The sequence below is a fragment of the Periplaneta americana genome, chromosome 7 (assembly GCF_040183065.1).
Source record: "Periplaneta americana isolate PAMFEO1 chromosome 7, P.americana_PAMFEO1_priV1, whole genome shotgun sequence".
In the NCBI taxonomy this organism is placed as follows: Eukaryota; Metazoa; Arthropoda; class Insecta; order Blattodea; family Blattidae; genus Periplaneta; species Periplaneta americana.
Window position 1 is genome coordinate 153,611,784 of NC_091123.1, and position 22,802 is coordinate 153,634,585.

Genomic DNA, 22,802 nt, shown 5'->3' on the forward strand with positions numbered 1-22,802 from the left:
AAAAAAAAATAGTCTGTTGAGGCTGAAGTGTGCCTGTCCTTTAATCTTCTTTTTCTTTATTATATCCTGTTTCTTCTCCTTTAGTTTCTTACGTTACTTCTGGACCTAAAGATGACTCCGTAACTAATACAACAATCCACGTGCTGAAGTATTTGTCTCTGAGGTGGCTTTTCCCGCGTACAGAAGCAGTACTGCCAATCTGCTACAGTTAAAATTGTATGGATAAATGTTTCAAGACAATGTCCTGGACAATGGCTGTTTTTACAAAAAGTAAATAAATAAATAAATAAATTGGACTATGGTTATTTTATGAAAACCACTGAAAATTTCCACTCCCATAACATATGACTATGGTGTTTTTTCCACTAACAACTAATTCAGTAGCTGGCCACTACAATATGGTCACCACATGCTTAATATCTCAAATTTGCATTTTTGGACTGTGATTGTTTTTTTAAAAGCCCTTCAATTAGTTTCTGTGGAAACCATAGGCCTATCACTTCCTGTTGGAGTTATAATTTGTAAATTGATGTAGAATTCTAGAATCGTTAAATTTAAGCACATGATTTTTTCGTTCATTCGAAGGACGTGACTTTTCATTCAATACAAGGCGCATTGACATCATCGCTATCCCGACAAGATCAACAAGCGGATTCGTAATTGATCTAACTGTAAGGATGGAAACATATGAAAATCAACCTGCTGAGGTACATCAGGAAAAATTCGACAATACGATCCCACTATACCATATTATAAGGAAAAATATCCTGTAACGTCGATCGAAGTTATTGGATTACTGATTGGGGCTAGAGGGACCATCACAAAAAGATTCGCGCATTTTTGCAAGCAGTTTGGTCTAGGACAAACTCTTGTGACTGAAATATCTCTGTCTGCAGTGAAGGGATCTATAAAAATCCTAAGAAACCATCTCTACACGTAAATAGATTGATCTCTTTCCTATGGCGATCTGCTCACTTAAGTTGGGTCTTGCAACTAGTGCTAAATAGACGATTGTGATCACCTGAAAGCAAATGGATACCGTACTAGGAAATTTTATGTTTTTTTTTTCTTTCTGGAATTAATGATCTTTTGTTTAGTCGTCTTCAATTATTTATAATTGTGTTATTTCTTTTTCTTTTCCTTCTCCATTGTTTTTTTTGCATTATAATTGTGTACCTACCATTTACTAAAAAAAAACAACAATTTTTGGTAAGCTTTGTCTTCTGGGCAGCCTTCACTTGGAGGAAGCTGAATAAAATTTATTCAAAATAATTATATGGCGTAGAATTGGTACAATTTGAAATTCCTGCAGAATGTTTATATTCCTTTCATCAGGTCTGATATAATGTACTACTTTCCTTAAGAATTTCACTCTGTTTACTACATTTCTTCTGTTATTCACAAAATTATTGGTCTGAGCCTAATTCTTGTAGTTAGTGTGTTTTGTATGACGATTTAAGTAATTTTACCAGTGTTTTTTTATTACAGTGATCTTTAACTGCAATGTAAATAAACATTCTTAAATTATAACAAAAAATTATGGCTTTATTATCTGAAGGAGGTAATCCACAACTTAATTTTTCATCATCATCGTCATCATAATCATCATCATCATCTAGATCTAATCGTGAATTAAGCAGTACTTGGTCCGTTTCGGCTTCAAGTTAACTATTCTTTAGTCTGTTGGGAAGAATACTTGGTCGTTTCCCTTTTGTGATAGTTTAGCATTTGGTGGATAGTTTAGCATTTGGTGATGTTCATTATATAGAGTAATTCAACATATTTTAAGTCTTATTCATATTCCTCTGCACTGACGTGGTTCTTCGTCATGTTCGCTAGAAGGCACGTTTTGCCGGGGCGTTACTCACGGACAGGAAGTCGTCCTATTGTGGAGTATGGTATAATATATGAGGAGTGGCGGTGAAGGGTTAATTAGAATTGGAAAGGAGTCGGGCCATGGTCCTTACAAATCGGTATTATCCCAGTATTCGCCTTGTGAAAACACAATAAACTCAAGTCAGGATAGCCGGCCCCTGGGATCGAACCTCTGGTCTTCCGCATACAAGACTTCCATTACTCCACTATGTTCGCTTAATTATGTATTATATACAGAGTGGTGGAATGGAATGGAATTTAACTGAGGAGGGGCACGGATGGCCCAGCACTGCGACCTGTTGAGATCTGTTGCGCTAACCCTCGATATGGAATGAGTTGCATGCCACAGATCCCCTATGCGCACCGCCCTAACCACATGACTCCTTAACGACCGGTCTCTACAGCCGACAGAAATCCATATACCATTCCTGCTTCGGCAACTTCCCCCAAGGCCCCCCTGTCGGTCCGAGGCGAAACTCCTCCCCCGAGAATATCCGCCTCGGGTGCTCGTTGCAGAAGCATCCAACGTCGCTTAACTACATTCCACGGAGGCCGGTCGAGAGAGCCAGTAGCTTCGGGAGGCCGCCGGTAGAGTGATCTGAAAAACCAGAAACGGGGAGTGGCGAAGATGAGTGGGGTTGCAATCGCCTAACAAAGTTACCTGATATTCATCTATAGGAGTGAGGGAAAAACCCCGAAAAAAACTCACCCAGGCAACTCGTCCTGACCGCTGGGTTCGGAGTTAAACTCGCTAATCTCTCAGCCACAACGGTGAACATACATATAACTGTAGAGATTTTAAGAGCTTATTCCTTGGATAGAGTATAACAAAAAATTCTGATCTAATAGTCTGTCCCAAATGAATACTTTTCTAATAAAAAACTATTTTATCCTTGAAAGTTACGCTGTTTCACTCAGATAGGCTACTATCCGTACGATTATAGTGTTTACTCTTTATCATTAGAGGAACTTTATCATTGGAGAAACCTTCGCCTGTTGTTCAGAGTTGAAGATGTAAGTTGGGATATTTATTTATTTTGTGCATAAAAGAGATATGTGTATTGTTATTTATAGTAAAGAAGACAAGAAGTAAGCTTTCTTAAGTGCTACAAATTCTAAGCTTCCTTAGGTGCTAATTTTTTTTGAAGGTTCGATTTTAATTTGAAACTTTATCTATCAGTAATAGATAAATGTGATCTTTACGAGCTGTAAAAGATTCAGAACCCAAGTAAAATGCGTATCGATTAGGGAGTAACAGTTAACAAAATTTTCAACCTGATCGGAACTATCAAAGCAGTCAGCAAAATAATTAGAGAATACTTTAAGATTGAGCGCGAAACGATTTCCATGTTGAGCTGAAGAACTAACAAAAAATGCATCGGGATATGGAATGTTCAGAGACGCGATGAACAAAGAGATTTCGATGATGCAGAAAGTTTGACATGTAATGGGAAGGCAACAAGGAAACACTCATCTGATGAAAGTATGATAAAGGCTATTGGCTCACGAAATAGATCAATTCAAGAAATAGTTTAGATCTCCAAACGCTTTTCCTGAAATTTACCCAAGTTCATAAATAATTGATATCTGGAAACAGCTACAGCAAAATAATACTGAATACATTTCACAACGCATGGAATAATCTCGCTATCACTAATTCCATCGACACTAGATAACACGCAGTTGATAACATACAGATAAAATATCACATTAATATTATCATAAGCTGTCTATACAGTGATGTATTAACAATATTAATATACATAGTAGTAACGTGTATCCACCTCATCAGAAATAGACTTTTGGCTATTCCCCCATGTCCGGCAATATTGCATTTCCACAGTTTCGAAACTACATACAAATTAACTTCTCTCTTTTCAAAAGAATGTGTTCAAATTTTCTAATACCGTATTACAGTGTGTTTGCTCCTCATAGAAGCTGATTATGTTCAAATATAAGTTAGTAGTTTCGAAACATTGGAAAAATGTTAAATTCTAGGACGCAATAGAATACTCTGAAGTCTGTTTCTAATTACTAGACCAGGAACTTTATGCACTAAAAAGCCTCAAAATATGTATGCAACTATGAATTAAAAAACTGTTGAAATATGCGCTAAAAATTGAAATATATGCAGTAAAAATACATTTTAAAAGTTTAATAATACGATATAAATGAAAATAATTTAAAGTAATAAGTGTTAAGAAGCCATATTGCATAGAAGACGATTTTTCCATCAGTAAAAAACATTTTTCTTCCGAAACCAATTTCTTCAATACATTTTTTGTGATACAGTACTTCTTAGGGATGGGCAAAAATAACCGGTTATTTTGATTTTTAATCCCGACTTTCTCTGATTTACTTATAATATATATGCGGGTTTTGAAGCATTTCAAACGGCGAGAAATTTTGACGTCAATATTGGTTATAGGAGAATAAATTGCTCATCAGAATGTTTCATAATCGAGATTATTATTATAAAAATGATGCAATTTTGCTATTCTTTTATTCATCTTACTATGACTCTAATGTGAGTAAAGTAATTAACTAAATTCAATTTCATAACCTCTTAGTATTTGTACTCGTATTTTGATCAGGGACGTCATTGATGATTTTTAGCATGTTCTTTCACCTATCTTCTGGTTGGTTTGCAGTTGATTGCTAATTGTTATTTAATTTCTATTTTAAATAACCTCTCAATTTGTTTTCGTGAATAATTTTTTAACGTTACAATTTCAAATAATAATAACCGAAAAATACTCGGTTAACCGGTTATTTTTGATCGGTTAACCTTCCTCAGGTTAAATTAATTTTAAAATAACCGGTTAACCGATAACCGGTTATTTTCGAATAACCTCCCATCTGTATTACTTTTTTCTTTCTGCATGTCGACGGTTAAATTTGTAAGCAGAGCGATCATGTACCGGTTCTTCGCTTGATGTGCAGTAAAACTTGTTGAAATGAAAATTTGCGCACTATGCATTGTCGCAGGTGTTTAAATACATTGTTTTGTTTCTATGAAATCAGAGCTCACCAGCAGAATTTTCTTCGCAGCAGTTCCATGACCTCAACAATACGTGACTTTATTGTTGCATGTGTCTAAGTACATTCACTAAATGAGTGTGTGTGTGTGTGTGTATCTAATGCTCTGGATTTAACAATGAAGTCACCATCCTTCTTGCTTCCCAATATTTTGATGGAAGGTCCACAAATGTCCTAAGAGTTTCACAATTAGCCAGGTGCTCCATCTCCATGTCCTCTTCTCTGGTGCACAGTAAGCATTTAGGTGAATTCAGTACTCCAATACGATGGAGGTGTTTACTGAGGCAATCATGACCAGTAATCAATCTAAACATGGCCACGGCAGATTTTCGAGGTAGATCAGGGATTAGTTTTGGATCTTTAAATGATTCTTTCCATTTTGAATTTTGATGTTTTGTCTGTTCGCTGTTACTTATTCTTTTTACGACTCGTTTTATTGATTCATATGGGAACTTGAAATTTGTTTTTAAGTTGATATAAGTTCCTTTCTTTGCTAAAATATCTGCTTTCTCGTTACCGTTCAGTCCACAGTGGGCCGGGATCCATTGGAAGACCACTTTTTTATTTAGCATTTGAATTTGTTTTACCATGCAATGAATTTCTTTTACTTTTTCCATTTTAGGGGATGTAGTTGAGCTGATGGACTGGATTGCAGCTTTGGAGTCAGACAGGATGACTGTGTTTTTGCACTGGTTTAGCCAAACAAATACATTTTGAAGTGATGTATAAATGGCTTCAACTTCGCCATCAAAATTTGTTGTGTACTTGCCAACATTTTTATAAAGAGAAAAGTATTGGCAAATAGCTCCTGCTCCAGATCCTTCATTTTGATCCATGAGAGATCCGTCAGTGTAAATATATAACCAATCCTTTTGTGGATATTTTCTATTAATTGTTTGTAGAGCAATAGCTTTTGCTACTTCTGGATTTATATCTTTTTTGTTGAAGACTTCATCAAGATCAAGGCAACAGGTTACTTTGAAGTTATTAAGTGGATTATATCGAGACAGCAAGTTTTCCTTTTCACTTGGTATTTCAAGATTTTGTTTAAGCTTTTCTACCTCTTGTATGTATCCGTTTTGGGTCCTCAATGTAAATTTAGAATCTTTGTATTTACTCCATTTATCCCAATTTGGAAGCCTTCTTAATTTTTAATAGGTTAAAAGGGCTTGTGTTTCAAGATCTCTTACAACTGGTTTATTAGATGTCATTATTTGCATGGCTTCAATTGGAGTAGTTTTGATTGCACCAGTGATGAGACGTAAAGCTTGGTTTTGAGTGCGTTCTAATATCTGTTTATTTGTGGTTGATGAGGCTATTAGTGCTTCACCACAGTACGTTAAGATAGGCTTTATGTATGTGTTGTAGGTTGTATTGAGTGTACTCCTTGAGCTACCCCATTTTGTTCCTGCCAGTCTTTTTAGTAATTTAAAACGATTTGTTGCCTTTGTGCTGATCTGTTCAATGTGATTTCTCCATGTGAGCTTATTGTCGAAATGTATACCCAGGTAATTTGCATTTTCAGTTCTATATAACTTATCATCTCTATAGTTTAGATTTATTTTTACTGGTTTCTTTCTTAATGAGAAGAGTTGAAAGTTTGTTTTTTCTGTGTTCACTGATATGTTATTTGAACACCAGGTTTCAAGTGCCACTAATGTTGACTGGATGGAATTTCGAAGTTTCTCTACTGCGTTGGTTTTATGTGACGTCCAAATAACCAAATCATCAGCAAAGAGTGCAAATGAGAGTAAAATGTGGTAAAAGTCTGAATAACATCTAGGCGACGCATATTTTCGCCCTTGCTCCTGAAAAATTACACTTACACAGCTAATATGTATACAAAATAGCAGTTAGCCTCATGTTAAAGTGGAAAACGACCCAATCTATACACTAGCGACAAGTATCCAGTGTCGTTTCAGAAATTTCAAGTCCTCAACAGAATTAAATAATTTTATTTATGCTCGACTGTGCCGAAACGTAGTAATTATACACCTGGTAGCAGACCTTTAATGCATGTCATTAAAGTACACCTACTCATTAAAGGTCAGGTCTTTCAGCCAATGACGACTCAGGTTACAACTGTTCAGTCAATGACAGGTCAGCTTTCTACCGTTATAAAACCGCAAGTATCGATTATTCTCGGATATGCAATCGAAAGAGAATTAGCGAAAAGTCACGAAGGCTGGAAATCCAATACTGTCGCAGAAGGTTATGTTCTGTTACTATAATAATTAGCGTTAATTGTAAATAATATTGAAATAAATACAGTTTGTCATCTCATTTTTCAATGTCTAATTTAATTTCAATGTTATCTCTGTAGGTTCTTATGGCCTAGCAAGGTCAATGTGGACATCTGTTCCTCGAAAAAAATCAATACTTTCGCGTCTGCGCACATCTCACAACATACGGGACATTGCTGAAGATCAGATACAATTAAACTTAATAATATCAATTTAGAAATATGGTCGAGCATAAAAAGTCGTATGAAACTCGCCTATAATGGTAATTAAGAAGCTCGTATGAAAATTATGAAACTCGCTTGCGCTCGTTTCATAAATATCCATACTCACTTCTTAATTACCTTCATTATAGGCTCGTTGCATAATGTACTATTCTGACACACTTTCTATATTTCTTGGAAATGATTCTTATATTTGTCAAAGAGAAAATTTGAAATTCGATAATAAATCGGACAAAACAAGGAAAGTTAATACATACATTTAAATATGCAAAATAAAAATGTATATTCATTTAAAAGGAAAAATCCCCGAAATATGCATTTATGCACGTTTCATTCGAGCATAAAAACCATGATCGGCAAAGACCCACTTTCACTTTTTCAACATGCCAAATCAACAAAAACATAAAATTGCATTAAATTCCGCGATTTACTGATCACTAGGGCTAAGAATTGTATGCCGTTACATCGCGCTTCATGCGCCTCTGGCTTTAGGTACCGGTACGTAATTGCGTTGGGGTGGAGGATTTCAGTGTGAAAAATTATTGCAATTATTATATATGATAAAACTATTAAAATTAAGATAATAATTATTAAGGCATGGTTATGAGATTGCTAGAGCAATTACTCCTCCTAATTTATTGGGAATTGATCGTAGAATGGCATATGCAAATAAAAAATATCATTCTGGTTGAATATGGACTTTAGTTGATCGGTTACATTACGACCGAATACTGCTATTCGTAACAGGCAACATTCAATGTCCTGTAAAGAAGAATAGCAGCAAGATGCCAACAACAGATAACATTTAACAACTTGTGCATTACAGAAAAATTTGGAACCGACGTCTTCTTTCTTGATAAACAATACTGGGGAAAGGTAAAAGCCAGCTGTAACTGGTTGTTAAATCTGTGGGCGGAAGAAGGTAAGTCGCTAACCAGTGACGATCAAGTAATATTTTGCAGTGAAGTTGAATTAGCAACAAAGTGTATTTCGTATTACAAAATGTGTCCAGTGACGTCGTGTGATGTGGAGAGGACTTTCTGAGCCTTTAAATTCATGTTAAATGACAGAAGATTGAGACTCTCAGAAAAGAAAAGAATATGGAGACGACAATTGTACGGCATCACAATGTTATTTCAAGTAAATGTTGTACAAAAGAGTGAAAGGACACTAGTATCATATTCTGTAAGGTGAAGGTATTCCCATACATGCCATGAGGGCAGGGAGGTATAGCTCCATGCATTCTCTAACCTCGGCACCACGTTCCGACCGCCTTTTACCCCTAGGAAGACCTGATACTCAATTTGATAGGTTGAGTGAATATCGGACGTTTGGTCACGTGAAAAACACGAACCCCGGACCTTCGAGCGCATAGCCAGCTGCTCCGTATACTGTATACGAATGCATGTATGTATCCAATGTCTACCCACTTCACTTTACGTGATTCGGGTTCCGCATATTGCGGATAGATGGCAGGACTGTGACACATTTTCTAGTTGTACACCACTTCGGCGGGCCAAACTGTGCATGATGTGTATCTGTGGAGAGTTATGTCGTGTACTAGGGTGAGTGTATGTATATAAGTGTAGTGTCTGGAATGAGTGATGATGAAGTTGAGGAAGGGGAAGGGGAGACCCGGTGCCGGGACGTAACCTACATCAGGGTTGCCAGATGTCCCGATTTGGCGGGACATGTCCCGATTTTCATATAAAAATTCCGAGTCCCGCTTCGATTCGAGGCGGGACGCAAAAAGTCCCTCATTCAGAAAATTAACATCACTTGTACAGGGACATCATTTTATTTTTACTTGCATTTTTATTGTACCTGCATTTCTGAATGTACTTCACTCTCACCCCTTCACTAATGTCCTTGCTCCCATCAGACACACAAACTTACGGCCGCTGTTGCATTCGAAGTCTTCAAGCAGTGAAGTAAACACTGCAGTGTATAGTGTGTTTCATAAATATGATTGCGTTTTCTATAGAAGAAACAACCTATATTAATAATATCGTGCTAAAAATTATATTCAAGAAACGATAAATTCAATTTCATAGAATATGCTTCAAAATGTTTTTAATAATATGCGTACTGAATTGAAGCCTGCATTGTAATGAACGGCAACCATTTTCAGCAACTTGTTTAAAACTTCAGATTAGCTTTTTTTGAATTGAGGTGGCTAGAAGCAAAGGAATGCTAGTGACATTTGTAATAACATGAGTTAAGTGCATCCATTGTAAGCAAAAGTATCTAAAATTTTAGTGGCAAAGGGATATTTTAATCGCATCACACATTAAAATTTAAATAAAAAATTTCACCGATTTTACGAAAGCTTAAATATTTAAACCCCATTTTCTCAAAAGTAACTTAAGTGCACTTACAGCCCTTTACTTATGACCCCCTCAATTTAAATGCACTCTCTATATTGTATGATAACATCAATAATTAATATGCTAAATAAAGTAGACATTATATAACGAACATAGCCGCCTGAAATGTTGAGTTTTTGAAAAAAAATGTTACTACTCTACTGTATTTTGATAAATTCCGTAAAAGTGATCATCAAACTGAAAATCGTAATATCGTATTTCCCTACAACATAAATGGATACACTACTTTTCTCTCCTCCTATACCTAGTAAAATGATTTGTTTACATATTGCACCAGTAACATCAAACTCCTGTAATGGAAGGGGGAAACAGTGTTTCCGAGTATAGCCAGGTTAATGTTAAAAATGTTGGTAAAAATAAAGTGATGTGTCTTATAATTTTCTCATTACCTAGTAACTATTTTCTTCTAGGTCTAAATAATTACATTAAATTTAAATTACTTTTCTTGACAAAGTAGGTTTGCACATTGGAAAAAACGAATATTTTGGCAAGTGCAAGGTTTGTGACAGCGAATTCGGTGGTGAATATAATATTTCTTAACATTTAAAAAGAGACGTTCATCAGAAATGTCTAGTACATAAAAAAAACTTGTTGAGAATGCTAAAGTCTAGTGATAAATATGTATAATAATCTCCGAAGATGTATACTGTAATTATGTCAAATAGTGGCGTTGGAGCACTAATATGCTAAGTCACAAAATTAAATTTTATGCCATTGTAATCAAAATAAACATTGCACTTTAATGTAGGTTATTTTGCGCATGTGATGCCATCTTTTGGAATTTGTGCTTTACAATCAATAATAAACAGCTTGGGAAATCTATGAGACAGAACTACTATTAAGTCTTGAACTTAATAATTTCGCATGACATAATATTGCCACAAGCCCTTCACAAAGATGCGAGAGAAACGTGATGTACTAATACAAAACAATAATTTGGCTGTAAGTCAGCCAGATAAATATTGTTTTGTACTTGGAAACCTGTACCTACAATATATTCTTTTATTAAAATTGAAATTTTGGAATTCATATTAGTCACTTCAACTGCATGTAGACGGTTAATTTTTATTCCTTTTTCTTCAACAAAACGAAAGTGCTGTATATGATGAAGAAAAGATGTCCCTTCTTGGTATATATAAAATCTGGCAACCTTGAGCCTACTCCTGTCAAATAGCATCAAGGGGGCCGCCAGGCTTAACGTCCCGTCTGACGGACGAATCCCTATCAACAGTGACTTATGCCTTCTCTTCATATGCACTGCGGAGAGATTTGGGATTTAACCCAGGCATATTAGTGCACAATCTAGTGATTAGAAGTTGCGCACCGCCATCTCTCATAGTCCCGAGGTAGAAATTTTACATGAAAATTTCTAACCCCGCCAGAATCGAACCCGGTCCGACTAGTCTGGAGGCAGACACGCTACCATAGACCTAACTCGGCGGACCTATCCCAAAGTGTGTATCGCGCCCTTTTCCTCTTGAATTTCATTTCGTTGGTAGTTATACGTTGAACATATTTTTTGTCAAAGTCCAGGCTTCTGATCCATAGACTAAAGTTGTAAGTTTTATCCAGCCGACTATTTACCATTTGAGACTTCACTGTAATTGAATTTCCCCAGAATAGTTTACAAGACAATCGCCAGGTAAGTCCAGTGGTGGGGCTGCCACTTTATATAGCCTCTGGACAGGCATTACATGGCATTTCCTCCATGTCGTTGGAACAGCCATAACGCTGTAACTCGGTCCCAGAGCCTCGTTAGTTAAAGCAGGTTGTACCACGAGCAGGTGAGGATGGGAATTGGATAGAGAAGCTATTTGAGACGCATTACTACACTTTACAACCATAAATATATATTTGCGTAATTTTAAGATATTATTTAATATGTTTATAGAACATAAAATTCTCATTTCTACTTATTACAAATTATATTTGTACACACGCATATGTTTGTAATAAGGAGGATAACGATTGATCTAACATCTTCTATTGAGATATAGTTAACATATGATTCATTTGAACTGTAGCTACGATACAAATCAAGAGGAAAATGATATGTTGGCAGAGTGAAAAAAGAGTTGGAACCATCTTTTAAGACAACCTTAACTCAGACCTACCCAGTATTGTTTATGATTATGATTATGGCGATGAATATATTAAGTGACATGTTTTGCTACTCCGGGATAACATTAAGGTTTCCCATCTTTTTGTCATAAAGTTGTTAGGTTAAAGCATTTTTCTTGTTGAGTTAAGGCAGTGTTTGTTATAATTGAAGTGGACGTATGTTTACAGCATGCAGTCCAGATGTGGACAAACAGGTTGCTTGCAGAAGTATGATGGATTGGGATAATTTTACGTTTGTGTGTTCGCATCGCCTACTTTGAAAATAATTATATGCGAGAAGACAAAGGAGGTGGGCAGATTCGTTTAAGGCTGATGCGAAATCTGTTATGGTACCGGTAACAATGAACTGGAAGATATAACTTACATTAGCAAGGAATTGAGGCATTTTGGAGGAATAAATTTGGCTATTGCGCCATGTAGTGGGTGATGATTGTGACGATGATATGATTTATACAGGGTGATTCACGAGGAGTTACCGCCATTTACGGAGCATATTCCGAAAACATTTAGAGCAAAAAATGTCATAAGCACGAGTCCTATTCTTAGTATTTTCAGAGTTACGCTAATTTGACATTAAAAAATTTCCTTTTTTTCTTTAGTTTTAAGGGTACAAGAATATTACAATTAAAGAATAAACTATTCAGAAGTATAATTTATTTAATTTGTTAGTATTCTGAAGCTAAAAATGTGTTGACACTTAATATTTTTGGGGAAAAATTCGCTCCGGCGCCGGGGATCGAACCCGGGTCCTTGGTTCTCTGTACCAAGCGCTCTGACCACTGAGCTACGCCGAATTCAATCCACAGCAGCGGATCGAAGCTTCCTCCTTCGATGTTTCCCTTTGTGGCCTGACTCCAAGTTAGGCATATATATATATATATATATATATATATATATATATATATATATATTGACGTATCCAATGACAATTGCCATTGTACTAGGAGCGCACTCAGCTGAGTGATTTGTTGGCCGGGAATCCACAGTTATTATGCACTGCTAGCTGAGAGAATATTTTATATATATATATATATATATATATATATATATATATATATATATATATATTAATTTGTCCTACAGAATTTATCTGTAATATTGGCACTTAATATTTTAGGAGAAAAATTCGCTCCGGCGCCGGGGATCGAACCCCGGCCCTTGATTCTTCGTACCAAGCGCTCTGACTACTGAGCTACGCCGAATTCAATCCACAGCACCGGATCGAACCTTCCTCCTTCGATGTTTTCCTTTATTACAGACAAAATTTCGCCATACCGGCGACGCTGATATAACCTCGGCAACTGCAAGCGTTGTTAAATAAAATATAATTTAGTTAATTAATTAATTACTTCATTAATTTTTGTTCATATGTATAGTAGGTCTAAATACGAGGATCGTTCCGAAAGTAATGCCCCACTGTCACTAATTTATGCATTAATCTGTGTAAATTGGTGGAAACCCGCTAACATGACTTTATTTAAGCGATAGCATAGCAATGTATACAATCCCGTAGCAACAAACGCGAATTCCTCTTAAAACATCCGTCACAGAATTTTGTTTCACAGCGTTCGACTCGGACCCTGCCTAAATATGTACACGAGTAATCGGCCTCAACAAGAACTATACGAATCGATTCTGCATAAAGCGTCTGAAGGGTTGAGATCTGCTGTCAGCTATTTCCAAAATCCTTTACGTGACCTATTTTGAAGAGAATCGTACTTGCGATGAAAAGTAAGTTATTTCTTCACGCAATCTAGAGAATGGAAACCAGTGGGTACCGGTGCTCTGTAAGTAAGAAGTACAACCCGTAGCTCGACAAACCCGCTTCAGGCACACGACTATGTTGTGTGTGACGTAATATTGAAATATACAAGGTGGATCAAAAGTTGCTTTCCCCAATAGTCTTTCTTAGGTTTCATATTTGTATACGTATACAGATGTCATAATTTGAACAAACGAATAGTTGGTGTAATAAGTGATGGGTTGGCAGCCATGTTCGTACGTCAACTGTTTTTCGGATGTATGTCTTCAAAACAGCCCTCGTTTTGCCGATATGCAGTTGACATGACAACAGGATGGAGCACGACCTCATTTTGGTGTAGGAGTGAGGGACTTCTTGAAGCAGCAATTCCATGAATAGATTGGCCGTTGTGGCAAAACAGGCCCATGCGACCTGACGCCATGGAATTTTTCGTTGTGGAATGTCCTGAAAAAAATTATGTTTTTGCTCAGAAACCGCTGTATCTGCATCAGTTGCGACAGATTATCGAACAGTCACTCGTGAAAATCGATTAAAATCGTGAGTTATGTCTTGCCATGTAAATCAGTGTCTAAACGTTGTGAATTGTGTTGGAGAAACAGGGCCAGCATTTTGAACCAAATCTGTAAAGGAATGTGTAGTCCAGTGATGTCAAAGCAAGCGCATTTTTCTGACCTTGACGTCGTGCGCGGGCATCAAGCGCTAACTGTGGAAAGATGAAGGGTTGTGTCCTAGATCATATATGTAACAGATAACTCCTCGCTTCGTTAAAATCGGCAGCACTTTGAAGAGAACAACCGCCAGGATCGCCACCCGTCCGCCGTAAACGAACACGAGATGGCAGCACAGTCGCTAATGCAATTCAAATGGGTATTATGACGTGACTCCTTATGTAACAACTAGATGGCAGCGCAGTAAACGTGATAAAAGTTGTTAACCTCAAAGCCTATAACCCCGACATATCTGTTACATATATGATCTAGGGTTGTGTATATTAATAAGCAGCCTGTTGGATTAAGAAAACAGTGGTGCACAAACTTCAGGCGGAACGTGAAATTTTATGTCGTTATTTTTATATGGCTTCTTTCTGTTTGATATTATCTATATTGTCTGTAAAACAAAAGTATTAATACCAATTTCTTAATATTGCAGTTGTGTTTTAAATGTCAATAACATAATAAAGAGTTAAGAAGGAATATTCACATAAATTCCATAGCAGTACAACTATACTGTACTAAATGGATGAAAGACATCATTCATAAAGAAAGTGATATCCCAAAAAAACAGATTGAGTATGACACAAGTTGGAATTGATATTGGTGGTACCTTTAGCCTTATAAAAGTAATCAATAAACTAATCAAAACAATATTACAGTACAAAGCAAAGTTACCTAGGTGCTAGATATGTTTTAAGTGTAACTAATATTCCATAACAAAACTCTTATTGCATTATGCTTTTAAGGTGATATTGGTGAGCAACTTCCTATCATCAGAATATTAAATTATTTTCTCGAAATCTGCTTAAGCTATAGAGCTGACATTATTACAACACATGGGCACGTATCTTTTGCTTATGATGTAACAGTAGGTGCTTTGTTCATTCATTTCCTTACAAACAATTTCCATGCGAATATTTTCAGAAACTTCAACACACTATCTTCAGTAATACATATTTACGGCATATTAGATTTACGAAAACATTCTGTAAGACTACTAAATAAGTAGACCTATATCTGAAAATTTCACTTTTCTATAAAACGAAGTTGAGAAAATATTTCTTTTGAATAAAAAACTCAAACTTGTAAAAAATGAGCATTAAAATTAAAACTTACATTCTTATAATGCACTTATATTTCTCAGACAAATCTAAAAATTAACATTGATACAGTTTTAATAAGTTCTCTCCCTTTTATCTACTGAATCAGTGCTGGCCATCCCTGAATATAGCTCGACCAAGCGGCATATACTACCTCTTTCGTCTGTCTCTTTCCTTTCCGCTGTAAAGCGCTCAGGCTCTCCTGAGCTCTAAAGCGCGCGCTTGCTCCTATGGGCATCAATTGACATGCCTGGTGTAGTCAAATGTAATTAAATGTAAGAAAGTGTTTTGGGAAAGCGACTTTTGACCCACCTTGTACTTCTCTTAAACGTATTCTGGATGATCGGACCGTTGATACTGATCTATATTCTCAACAGCTAGATGGTTTTTAGAATGTTTTGCGTAATTATTCGTCTTTGCTCAACCAAAAGCGAGTTGTTTACCAACGTAACAAAGCCACAGCCCATCGATCACGTTTGACATAAACCAAGAGTCGAAAACTGGAAGGCATTGAAGTTATACCATATTCAGCCTACAGTCCAAACATAGTACCTTCCGATTACGGTTTATTCTGATCGATGCGATGGCTGGTTTTCTGCATGGACAGCACTACATATCCATACGACCACAAATGTTTCGTATCTCCCAAGTCTAGGGTTGCCAGGTTTTCAGAATGTAAATAAGGGACAGTTGTAACATTTAACTCGATACTATTGTAGCAGTACTTGGAACTTCGATGAGATATACGTATAAGCGCCATCTATGAGCATATATTATCATGTTAAGGGGTTAGATACATGTTGAAGCGTATGTGTTGTAGAGGATGCTTGATTTGTTGTGTATGTGAGTTATAGTTGTGGGATGCTTGATTGTGTTTGTGTGACTATTGTGTATTAATTTATGATGTATGTTAGGGAAAGTTGCTTAATTGTGTTATAGAGTACCGCTATAAGAAATGTTTTGTTCATGTGTTGTAACTGTTTTCTGTATGTATCGATGCCTGATGTTTGATTTGCAATCGCAATGTTTAAATTACGGATTGTTTAGGTTTTATTTCCATTGTGTAAGCTAATTTATTTTTCTTTTCAATTTGTTTTATGCTTAGGCCTATTTTTTGTGTAAAACTATAGCCCTAGCATACAAATGTAAAATAGGGCTACCCCCCCATTGGAGATACAATAATAATAATAATAATAATAATAATAATAATAATAATGGGTTAGATATAGCTTACAGCAGGGTCATTCCATTGTAACAAACGTTACATTCTTACATGGATTTGAACATTTGACATTTTTCTGCAGTCAACTGTAGACAAGAGCAATGCTTTGGAACATACCTGGTAATAGAGGATAGTGTGAAGATTATATAGTACCAAAAATATAATATTGTGATGGTGCATGTTCTTGGGTTTACAATTTGAAAAAATGTAACAAATGTTACATCAAAGGACATGGATTCTCAAGTTGTGAAAGACTGTTGTGATTCTCTGTTCTTACAATATTTTATGTCAGATAAAAAAAATACAGCTTGAATCTAGGAAGATTACAGAACTAAATGACATAAACGTTTTTAATTCTACAGATGTATGTTACTTGAAAATAATTAAAAACTTAGAGTAACAAACGTTACAACAGTGTAACAAACGTTACAGAGTCAGAATTGAACAGTTTGTAAAGAACATCCTAGTGATAATTTTAAAAAAAGGTAATTTTTGAGAGTACAATAACATTCTTACTCAACTAGCACAGTAAAATTTGTGTTGAAAATAAATTTTCCCCTAACTTCCTTAGGTTTAGGCAATGTGCTTAAAACTAGGTCTGGGGATATTTCATCTATATCGTCATTTGTAGGGTACACAAAGTAAGTGTTCTTTCCTTCTCTTCTTCTCATGAATTGTACACTACACATATTACTCACATAATTGAGAAGGATTATATATCCAACATAATATTGTCCAGTTTGTGGGTAATGAACCAATACGTAATCACCAACTGATAGTTCTGAAAATTTTGAATTCATGGCATGATCAATGGAATGAGTAGATTTTGTAGGACTGCTTGTTTCTTCCTGCGTTTCTTTTATTTTATGTTTCTTAAATGGTTCAACATCTCCAGTATTTGAGAAGAGCCCAACTGTGTTTGGTGCAGCAATTTTCACACATCGGGCTTGTTGGATTCCTACCACTGGCAATGCACTTTTCCATTCTTCTACATATTTTGCAGCAATTGAGTCAATTTTACCAGCAGGGACATAAAAACAATGTATGTTGTAAATGTTAGATTTTGTGATGTCATAAAATTGCTCAGCATTTTGCACGGTAGCATTTCCTTGTAAAACTCTCTTCCATACACTGCGTTTAAGGGTAGCTCCAACACCATCGTGTGGGCCCTTACCATGGTAAGACTCGTTATAGTTCCACTCAACATTACATCCTAGAATTTTGGATAATGTGCATAAGTATGATATTGCCTTCCGGTTTTTAAAATGTTGTGCAGCACTATCAGTCCACAGATAAACTGAAGTTATAGAAGACTGCTTTAATGTAGACAGATAGTTTAGTAGGATTTCATTGAAAGCAGCAACTTCAGCAGTGCCATGACTCTGTGTATCACTAATGACTGCTAAACATATTGTTGTGACATCATCAGTAGAAGATTTTCGGAAATAGCAAACTGCAGTATAGATTGTCGTTGATGTTTCAGCTGATGTGTGTGTCTAGTGTGCTGCCATAACTTCATTCTGAAATTTTGCTACATAGTTCTCAGCAAAATCTGTTAGGAGAATCAGCTGTCCTGGTTGTAGTGATGATTTTTGATTCTGCTGTTCCTTCCATTGTCTTCTTTTATTGTATATATGTATAGTTGCGTTAGCTGATTCTTGAAATAAGTGAAGAATTCATTTATAGACATATCTTTTTGAACCAGATGTCCACCTTCCCATTGCTTGGTGTGAACCTCATCACAGTCATCATCAATTTTTGTAATCAGCGTGGATTCAATATCTCCACATTCTTGGCAACTTCTTTTCATACAGTTCTTATTTTCAGTTTGACAGACTGTTTCTTTCAGAAGCTCCTGTATGGTTTTTGGTTTTTCACTTGTTTTCCAGGGCGCTGCTGAAATCATTAACTGCGTATTTTCACAGTAAGGGCAGCAGCACATTATCTGATCCTTATCAGAGACCAACCTGACATGTTTCGGTCGCATTTCACAAAATTTTGATAGACCAATCTTTACATTTGGATTCTGCTCTTGAAAAAGCGTGTATACTTCACGCAAATGATATACAAGCTGTCTTTTTTGCATATATTCTTTCTTTCCATCCTCACGTATTATAATAAAATCTTGTTTTCCAGGGAGTTGGCGGGTAACATCGTCACATTCATAAAAATCCTTCACCATTTTCATAGTATCTGCAGTAATAGACAATGTAGAAGATGTGGAATGTTTTGCTGGCTGTACTAATAGATTAAATGATTCGGCAAGCTTTCTTAATACGGCTGTTTGTTTTCGAGGGCTCCTTGGAAGGTTTCTTTGTGCTCTTTTTATAGCCTTTTCAAAAGAATTTGCACTCTTATAAGGAGGACTTCCTGAAGAACCGTCTTTCAAAATACATGAACTTAAAACTCTTGCTTTTTGTCTTCTGCGATATTCTTGTACTCGCTTCCTAGTGGCTTCTCTTTCTGCAGATTTTTCTGATTTTGATTTTGGCTTTTTCCTAAGTTTCCTCATAATATTACGACACTTTTCTAGTCTCTCTTGAGTTTTTTCTGTGTCCATTCTAGCTCTGTACTCACGCATTCTCTCAGCAGCAGATTTTGGAGCTTTTTTCATACTGAAATGCATATATGGCCCATCAAACATGAAAACGTATTAAAACACGTCTTATTTTAAATATAGGCCTACCAAACATAGGCCATTAATCAATAATTTCATGTATTAAATCTGATTATCTTATTATTTTTTGTGTAACAAACGTTACCACATTGTTATGTAACTTTTGTTATTATTTAATGTAACGTTTGTTACACAGAATTTATATAAAATTATTATTTTAAAAATCAGAACGTCTAGTATTTATGTAGCTTACATGAGGAAGTAAGATAATACAAAGTTTCATTTTAAAATAAAAAGCAGTTTTCTAATTATGAAATAAAATTAATATTTTTGTAACAAACGTTACATAACCTAAGTATTTCTTTTAACAGTGGATAACTACTTTAATAGATTATATTTCCACTCATTGTTACTACATACAGGCACTGAAACAATTACTTTCAAAGGTAATATAGCACTAACTTCATGGAATTTCATATTCTGATAACTATGTCCTAAAATCAAATGATGTAATCTCACCAGAATCCCTCTGTAACAGCCATGTCGACTTTGCTTGTTGGGAACAAAGAAATTATGCCGCCAAAATTAAAATTATACTATGCTGTATAAAGTCAATGAATTGGAGAATTTTTAATGCAAAAGAACAGTTTCTTCGATTAAATATAAAATTTTGTCTTTATGTCCCTCATCTCGTGGAATGCCCAGCAGCAAAATGTTTGGAAATATTAAACATTTTTTTTCCTCCATTACTGTATCTTGTACAATAATGAAAATTGGTAAGTGTAAAACACTGATTTTCTGCTATATGAAAAAAATATTTTTACTGTTTAAAAAACTATTTATATTTTCTTTTTTTTTTTTCCAAAATTCAAAATGATGCCAGTTTACTGTGCATTGATGAAGCGTTTCCCTCATAACTCATAAACTCGTTAACTTTTTCATGTCCCCTCTCTTTTATTTTATTGCTGAAACTCATGTTTACAATATCATGCTCTTTCAACTACATTTCTTAATAAATAATATTTTTTTGTTTTGTGTTCGAAGGAAATACTGATTTTTGACCATTTTTAAATGAATTTATTTTTTATCAGACAATCTATCAAAGGTAGAGAAGTGATCTTCCATCATATTGTAGACATGACATGCATAAATACACACACAAAATTTCATCACAGAATGTTGGATAGTTTTGAGTTATGTGGGAAACGCTTCATCACTGCACAGTGAACTGAATTTAAAAAAAAATGTAAATATTAATTCTTTTAAAATCAAATTTGTTTTTCATATAGCAGAAGGACAGTGTTTTATACATATTAATTTTCATTATTATTCAAAATACAGTAATGGAGGAAAAAAATGTTTAATATTTTCAAAGTGTTACTCCTGTAAGCTGTACCTAAGCCTAAAGCACAGTTAAGGAAAAAATACCACAATCTTACACCATTAAAGCTTTTACATTACTAACCATCAGTTTATTTTTCTTACGAAAACTTAGAAGAGACAGTAATGATATCTGGGATTCAGATTGGGAAGTTGTAATTGCAAAGTTTGTGCCCATACAAATGTTCAATGAGTGAATATTATATTTTTCAAAATGCAACACGTCCTCTTCCTCTTTATTTAGTGCGGAAAAGAAACTCCCATTTTGATTTGAAATTTTTTTCGCATCTTCACACACACACTATAGTCTAAACAAACAATAATTACTGTACCAATAACCATGCCAACAATTGTTTGGGAAGATAATAACTTCTATCTGAACTGAGGCAGCTAGATGTTTTAATTTATTTGCTTCGTTGTCACATTTCTAAAGACGTTAATGTTACTTAAAAAGTGACCGTTTCTTATTATAATTAAACAACACGATATCCGTATGAACAGTACGGGAAAATAATAAAATATAAAAAGAAATGGACTTCATACCGGGCAAGTTTTTCAGGCCTCAAACATGGGACATCCCATACAATACGGGACGCCTAGCAACCCTACCGAAGTCCAAAGAATGAGTGCCGCCGAATTGAGTCGCTATAAGAAAGATGATCATAGCTTTGTTTCGAAAGATGGTCTGTTTGTCATTTCATTTTCTTAAAATAAAAAAAAAAATAAAAAGGTTACGTTCGTGTCAAAGAATTTTTTATGAACCTAGAATAGGCAATGTTGTGAGTAGAGATGAACAAAACTAACTGCCGCTCTCGCTCGCTGTGTTCGTTGCATTTGTCTTTCGAGTCTCGTCTCGTCTCGTCATTCTCGTGTGCTTCGAGTCTCGCTCATCATTCTCGAAATAACATTTGGTCGGCGTGGAAAGATTTCGTAACTTTGAATAACATACATCATTGAAATAAATAACATAAATGTTTAAATAAGACAAAAAGACGAAACAGAACAGTATCTTAGTTATCAAAATTTTCTGGTCCTATTATATGATATTACCTATGGTTAAATACATAAAAAAACTCTCAAATTTAATAAATTTACATTTCTAAGAAACATAAAACATAACGTTAAAATCTTCTTACCAAGATTGCACACTTGATCTCAAACATGTGAAAAGAAAATTCCTAGCGTTTTAATAAGAGCTTAGTAATTAAATAAAGACTGGGGAACGGATTATTATACACTGAAAGGTAGAGATGATGTTTCAAATAGGCTACTTGATTGTTTATACATATATAACAGTTGCCAAAGTAGATCAGAGTTCAGTCAGGTATAAACAACTGTGGCGATTCAAGGCTGCTTGACGTTCAGGATTGCAGCGATATTTTACTACTTAATTAACTTATTATTCCCAGAACATGAATTTTACCAGCAATCGAAAAGTATAGTCCACACCTGTGGAGTAACGGTTAGAGCGCCTAGCCGCGAAACCAGGTGGCCCGGGTTCGATTCCCGGTCGGGGCAAGTTACCTGGTTGAGGATTTTTCCGGGGTTTTCCCTGAACCCAATATGAGCAAATGCTGGGTAACTTTAGGTGCTGGACCCCGGGCTCATTTCACCGGCATTATCATCTTCATCTCATTCAGACGCTAAATAACCTAAGCTGTTGATAAGGCGTTGTAAAATAACCCAATAAAATAAAATAGAACTGAAAAATATTGGGAATAAATTTGAATAAGGAACAAAAACACGTTTCCTTCCCAGGCAGGATTCGAACCACGAAAGTCTTAGTTACCAGTCTGTCGTGCTCTGGAGTGAACAAGGCTCTGAAATCAGCTGCAAGGATCGGTCCGGTTTTTTTGCCACTACTGTACATTTTGTGAGCTGGAATTGTGTGACGTCGAGGAGTGGGCTTACGGCGAAGCAACCTAGCTGTGCGAACACTGCGTTCAATTTGCACTGATTCGGTGAAGTTACAACCGCATCGTACGAAATAAGTCTGCTCTCCTTCTGATTTGCTTTTATAATTAATGTTTTGCTATTTCCGTGTGTCTCAAGTGCTTTGCCACGTAGAATTTTTAAAAAATATCCTTTAAAACCTATGAGTAGATAAAAAAATTTGTAACTG

At 35.5% G+C, this 22,802-nt stretch overlaps 1 protein-coding gene and 1 non-coding gene across 4 annotated transcripts in view; one reads left to right on the forward strand and one right to left on the reverse strand.

Annotated features, from left to right (window-relative positions):
- The window catches only part of bs (serum response factor blistered), a 423,352-nt gene that overhangs the window by 40,214 nt on the left and 360,336 nt on the right, over positions 1-22,802 (forward strand). The window lies entirely within an intron of this gene.
- On the reverse strand, positions 12,608-12,680 carry TRNAS-AGA (transfer RNA serine (anticodon AGA)). Its single transcript has one exon. It is a non-coding gene; the product is annotated as a tRNA-Ser (tRNA).